The sequence below is a fragment of the Adelges cooleyi genome, unplaced genomic scaffold, assembly GCF_023614345.1.
Source record: "Adelges cooleyi isolate 19-005CV unplaced genomic scaffold, UGA_ACOO_1.1 ACOO_flye_CR_arks_rails_tigmint_CR_PRNA_306, whole genome shotgun sequence".
Lineage (NCBI taxonomy): Eukaryota > Metazoa > Arthropoda > Insecta > Hemiptera > Adelgidae > Adelges > Adelges cooleyi.
In genome coordinates, this window is record NW_026095977.1 from 1,682,459 (window position 1) to 1,689,517 (window position 7,059).

Genomic DNA, 7,059 nt, shown 5'->3' on the forward strand with positions numbered 1-7,059 from the left:
AAACAGTTGTTTGTGCAATCTAATTTCTGTAAATCTCAACGCGTTAACGCAAACAATTACTACTACAACAGCGGTCGTTGTACCATGAAAATAATACAATTTTTTCTACTAGGATAAAATTGCGTTATAAAATTACTTTATATATTTTGGAAATCTGTAATTAGCATTAAAAACGCTTTTTTAGTAGCTCGTTTTTTCAACAACTTGGGCGATAATTAAGTCTTGTGAGATGAGAGCTAGTTTTTGTAATACCTACTCGTTAAGCAGTCGCTCAACACTCATGTCGAGTAGGTACTTTGACTTATAAGATAAAGTGTACGTTTCTAAAGCATTTCGCTTAGTTCCTTAACGGCGTACTCGACCGTTTTTAAGACGCTTAGACCGTAAACGTAGCAATAACAATCTTGTTTGAATTACTAATTATTACACTCGTCGTTTATTGATTATTTTTCGCTCAAGTGGGTTTTTTAAAACATTTTATAATCTTTTATAATATTACATCAAGTTCGAAGACTTCCGGGCGGGAGATGGGTATTCTGGGTTTTATGCGTTTTCGATATTATATTATGTTTATTTTATCGAGCACCGAGATCGGTTTAAGTAAACATTTTTGTCATTGGATATTTTTTATACCAGGCCTGCTCTCTTTTACTTGATGAAAATTGTATAAGTTTTTTATTTTTATTTAATTCAACCCATCGACCGTGACGTTGTCGTCGAAACGCCTTCTCTTGCGAATAGTTTATATTATTATTACTATAAAATAAATAATAATATTATCCTGCCTATTCATCGCGTGTATCCCACACGTGTCTATTTCAATAAACTTTTTATGTCTTTCGCAGGTTTTTTTTATTGAAATTCTTCGCCTAATGGAATATTGAAAATTTTGTTTTACCTATCTTTTTTTTTTTCATTGATATCATAACATTTGTTTGTGTTATGCTCGATTAAATCCAAATTGCCTGCAAACCGACCGAGTGATTTTTACCCTCCGAAAAGGCCCGGCCTAAAGTCCTTGGTTTTCGTTTTGAAAATAAATATTATCATTATTATCGTTCTGCTCGCAGTGGGTTGTCGTTCTGTCGGCGAAGTTTTCCCGAGTTAAGTGCAATAACGGTTATAATATATTATTATTATTATTATTATTAATGTACTTAAACACACACACACAAACACACACCCTAGCCAAGCCCACAGTTGTTATCTGAATTATTAGGTCGCAGCTTGTGTATATTAAACTAATATTTTTAATCGTTATGATATTTCTTGGGCAAAACTTTGAGAACTTGAAGGGACTTTTGCGCTTATTGCGCGACACAATAATTATTATGATTATATAGTAGAAAAAAACACTCAAACGGTTTAATCCAAGTGACGGGTATTAAATAATAACGGTTAGAAGGCCAGGATAGAACCATAGCTGTTGTTAATATTGTAATATTGTAATCATATTGTACTGTGCACTGTTTATAACCATATATTGTAACATTTAATAATTGATCATTCAGTATAATAGTGTTGTGAACGTTTTTAATAACATATTAATATATACACAACTCCACAAATGAGGTATTATTATTCACCCAAAAAAAATAATGTTTTAACCTTGAATAACTTATGAGCATTACAGATAATATATTTTAAAGATAAAATTTTGTTTCAGATTATTCCAAGTTTATTCCAATCTAATTTCATAAAATAATTAATAAAGAAAACATTTTTATCATCTCAACTAAGGGACGCTACACGTTTTTTTTTTAGACCATTTTTTTTAATCTCTGATCAGCACCAGTTAATTTTTTGCCGTTAGTGTCACAGTGTGCCTATTTGGATTTTAACTATTTAAATTTTTTAAAAAAAATTACTGAAAATACTACTTAAGTGTATGTTCCTATTAGTATAGATACAACGAACGAATTTTTGCTAAACAATGGAAAAATGAATTATTAAAAAACCTATGAATATTTGTGTCATTTAGATACAAATGAAAAACGTATTTCAATAATGTTTCACTCTGAATAGGTACATCGGTATTAAAAATAAAATAAGTATAAAAGATGTTATTGTAGTATAAATTTGTTCCAAGAAACTACATAATAACATTGTAAGTGTAACGATGACAGATCGATAGGGTTTTGAATGGTTACAGAGAAATTATGTGCATGTTTATAAGTTATTTGACCCAAAACTGGTTTCAGTCGGTTCAACAATGACAGCTAACTGATCGATCATTAGGTTTAGTCGATCGCGTTAACTCGATAATAGACAATTGACTACTAGATCAGGTTACCCGCACGCTAGTCGTCTACCTTCAGTCTGATTTTTAGACCTTGAGTCTCAAAACTACACTAATGTAAAAGGGAAATATAGAAAAAGTTCAGTCAAATGAAAAAAACATATAGCTGTTGCCGGTTAAGTAGGTTTTTTTTTTTAAAAAATTACACGTGGCATTAACCTAGGCCATATCGACATGAAGAAACTGTAGACCAGCTAAGAAACCGCACAGTAAGCCCAGTAATGTATTTATAGCCACAGCTGATAAGCATCAAATCGCCTGACAGTGATTAAACCACTTACGGATTGAGTGATTGCTTCGAGTTAAATTTCTAGTGTTTGTTCATCGTGTTAGCTTTTTGCTGTGCTGGTTTATGTCGAAAATTAATGTTATACTATTACACGGGGCCATAAGTTAAGAGTAAAGTCGCTGGTAAGTTTTGCAAACATAATTCGTCTTAACATATTTTGTAAAGTTGATATCTAACGTTTTACTAAAAAAAAAAAAAAAATTCCATAACAAATAATTTGTTACCTCTTGAATACTGTACTAGGTACATAGGTTATATCATTTTTATATTTTGTGTTATTGTGAACTCTCTATCAAACTCTACACCCCGAGCTATTATCTAATAGGAGGATTGCAAATATTATAAACTATTGCTTTTAGTAAAACAATTTTTTTACTTTATTTTATTTTGTTTATACACTGTAAGTTATGTTATCTATGTACACCACGGAATTGTTTGCAAATAAAATATATTACTATATTATACACTGTCATTTAGATATGTTCTTGTGTATTTAGCTGGGTCATTTGATCATCCGTTCAATAAATAAATGTCTTGTAAGAAATCTTTATAATTCATTTTTTCCCCTATTATTATGTTTTGTAAGACGCCGAACACCGTAACATTATTGCACGTGACTTCTATTCGGTTTGAACACGTTTTGTTATTTAATTATTATGCACATTGAATGCGTGGATATCAGCTGCCGTTTATTTCCAGGGTGGCTAAACACCCGGCACGCGTTTGTGTGGCAACACTATTGACACCGGAGGCGATTGATTTATTACCAGGGCATCTGCTGCAGTTTCATCTGATGGTAACTACGCTCTTTGGCAAATAGAATTAATAACGTTTTCACCACCGCAGTAACACCTACTGCAACGGCAGAGGAGAAATGCTCTTGTTTTACAGACGACAATATAATCAGCTTATCCGTGTGCCGACCACCAATTATTCTCCATGACAAACTGCCGTCACTTTTCATTACGGTCATATCTATCTATGTGTTTCGTTCAATTTAGCCGTCTGTCAACCCGTAACAGCGCTATAACGATAATTTTATTAACGTCCAATCGTCGAAAGTCTACTATCGCTACTGCACAGCGACCCGACGATAAAATCGACAAAAAAACGTTTGAGAAAATAATACACACAAAAAAGCTGTCAGGAAAATAATATAATATAAATAACAGCACTCTTATATCATTTTCGGATATATCCATTGCTTTGCTTGATGAGAGCCCATCTTCACCGTTGCACTACCGTGGCTACAGTCAAGAGTATAGACGAATAATAATTATTCATTGACAAAAACATTTTTATGATCAAAACCTAGCTTCAAGTTGAGCTGAGAAGGTATTGTTTTTGATTTTTTCAGGTAGCAAGTCTGTAGATCAAAAACTGTACCCGTAAGGTTAGGTTAGGTTAGGTTCCCTTCTATTTTTAAGACGTAGTTTTAGGGCTTAATGTCTGGAAATTAGACCTAAGGTAGATCTAACACGGGGCTATATAAAATACAACTTTCTCAAATATTCGTTGTCGAAAATAAACCCGAAGAAATTACATTGACATAGGTTGCTATGAATGAATATTAAATCAAAAGTCAACGGGTACTTGAAAATATTTTCATAATTATTTTATATTAATTATTACAATACATTAACCCTAATCGCATTCACCCTTATACTAGGAATTTTATGCACATCATCTTTGTCATGGCAATAATTCTTTTATCGACACACAGATTCGAATCGAAGCGTTTGTTTGAAAGTTATTTTCATCACTTTCAGTTACAATAATTCTTGTAGACTTGCGACCACCCCCCCCCCCCACCGTTATTCTCTGTGCCCCGACCCCATTTTACTGGCTTGCTTTTTTTTTTTGTTTATTACTTTTACCAAATAGATATACATATTATAATACAACAGGCAGTATGGAAATAACAGAATGTAAATAGCTAATTTCCAGCTCGGCGGTCTCTCAACGGTGAAGGGGGAGGGGTAGGGCATTCGATAGTTGAAACATTTTTAAATTATTGTAAACTCTAGGGGTGTTTTTTTTTGGTTTTTTCCTGGCAGATAACGTGCACACAATAATACGCGTCTGGGACGGTACCGCGGACGACCCGATGAGATTCCACGACCTCATACGTAGAGGGGACAAGGGGGGAAAATGGGGTGGGGGGGGGGTTGTTCGTGATTCAATACAATATGTATTGGCGGGGCAGCTGCTATCGGCCAGGCTAGGTTCCCTCGGTTCCGTCAATAGACACACACGACACCCGAGACGTATCCGATTGACTGACGTTATTGTTTCCGCGCCAGTACGGCAAGGGAGGTACAAAAAAAATAAAAAATTCTCCCCTCGCCATCTCCCCCCGCCCTCCTGCCCTTTACCACCTATGTATAGGTGCGTATTATACGCGGCAGCCCTGCGTATAGGTATGCCCGTGTGTAATCCTCTGGTGTCGCACGTGCAAGCGCACAAAGCGCGACGCCCTAAGTAAAACAAATCGGCCCCCCGGGGGAGGGTCGGGGATAAGACGGCCCATATATTTTATTTGCCGTCGCAGTTACTCCGCGCCGATCACCGCGCGTAACAGATGATGATGATAATATATTCTGAAAAAAAAAAAAAGACAGGTAAAAAATGCCTACCAGTTCACTCGTCTTGGGACTCGGAGCAAGCTGGCCGGCTTAAGACACGCCGCATAAGTAACGTGCTACCGTGACGAGGGCGATCACCTTCCCACCTAACCGAAGGCAGGAAATTTGTTTTCGTTTGGCTCCCAAGTATAATACGCAGAGACTTCGCCCTCTCTCCACCCTTCATGTCTTACGTGCCGCGTTTTCTCAATTGCTTGCTTGTGCAGGGAGATTCGTTAAGAGGGGGTGAACATTTTATTTTATTGGCGCATTGTAATTTGTATGTGCGGCAATTTTTTACTAAGACTTAACATCAAGCTACAATATTATTTGTAAACATTTACATTGTAATAATAACACAGGAAAGGGCGAATCTGAAATATTGGAAAATAATAACTTCGTAAAGTCGTTTTAATTGAAATCGGAACTTAGATCTCATTGGGTCCAATATTCGTTGATTTTCTTTTTAATTTATATTTTTTACTTTTCGTTTATGTTATTTCACAATATTAGACACTATTCAAACGTTTATTCTTACTATTTTTTTTTCCAGAGCTGTGCTAACTTTTGAAACTTGAAACGGTAACATACGAAAAAGTTACCTTAAATGGGACGAAAGGTAAAATTTTAATCAAATTATTCTTTTTTTTAAAGTTTATTAAATATATACGTTCCCATTTAAGTTTCAAAAGTTTTCAGCGCTTTGGAATATACTAAGGAGGTAAAAATTTAGTAATTTTAGAGAATTGTAACAAAAAAAAAAGTGTCTTCAAAAATAAAAACTGTCATTGTATTAAGAAAAAACGAGGGTCTTTTCTAAATGAAACACTCTGTATATTAACATTGACGGTTTAATATAAACAGACTTACCTCGAGTTTTTTTCTCGTGCTTAACAAGACCATTAAGACCTTTTTCGCGCTTCTACCAAGATTTCTCATCCATCCTGATCTTTTGCCATTTCCATATTTATTGTGTTGCCTACTTGTTTAGTACAATTTATAATTTTCTATCCAACAACCGCTGACACGTTGTCTGCCTTGATCATTTTTTTTTAATTGGATTTCAATGAATTGGCATAAGGAAATTTCTGGAAAGCCACGTCTCACACTTGTACACAGTCAGGTGGCAAGTGTAGATTTTTGCGTTTTTTGCTTTTGTCAATAGCCTAGTGCTGAGCATTAAATTTCTAGCCAAGTATGCGGGGCGGGGGGGGGGAGAGATTTTGCATACTCTGCTGTTCTTTCTAGAAACTCACTGTAGCTATTAGTTCAGTCGTTGTTAACGTTTCTCTCTATCGCAAAAATAAAGTAGTTTTATAATACATAATGCATTATTTTTTTTTTTTTTTCAACCACTCCATTAGGGAAAAGCAGCCTTGTGTGTATTGTTCGAGCAGGTATTATAGTTATCTCATTAAAAAATTATATGTTTTTACCGAGCGCTTACCCGCTTTACCGGGCATTAGGGCGGTTATACAAAGCCGTGGCGGTAGTTATTATTATACCAACTCATTATTTCTGTATTTTTTTTTATCTAAAAAAACAATATTGTCAAATATATAATACTATATTATGCGGCTAGCTTTTTGTTTGTTTTTCGTTTTTTTCGCGCGTTAATGTAAAAACTTTTTATGATCGCTTTCGGCCCACTCCTATAAGTGATATTTATTTCTTAAATTATCATTTACCATAAACCCCCTCCCCCACCCTCTTACGGCGACTGCGGCTTTCTCGAAAATATTAATTCAAACTGTACTTGTCGGTCCTTGTACTCGTTTCGGAACTTAACGGTATGGCCTATATTTAATATTACATTATTATCATCCCCGTGTGCTGTAACAGAAGCG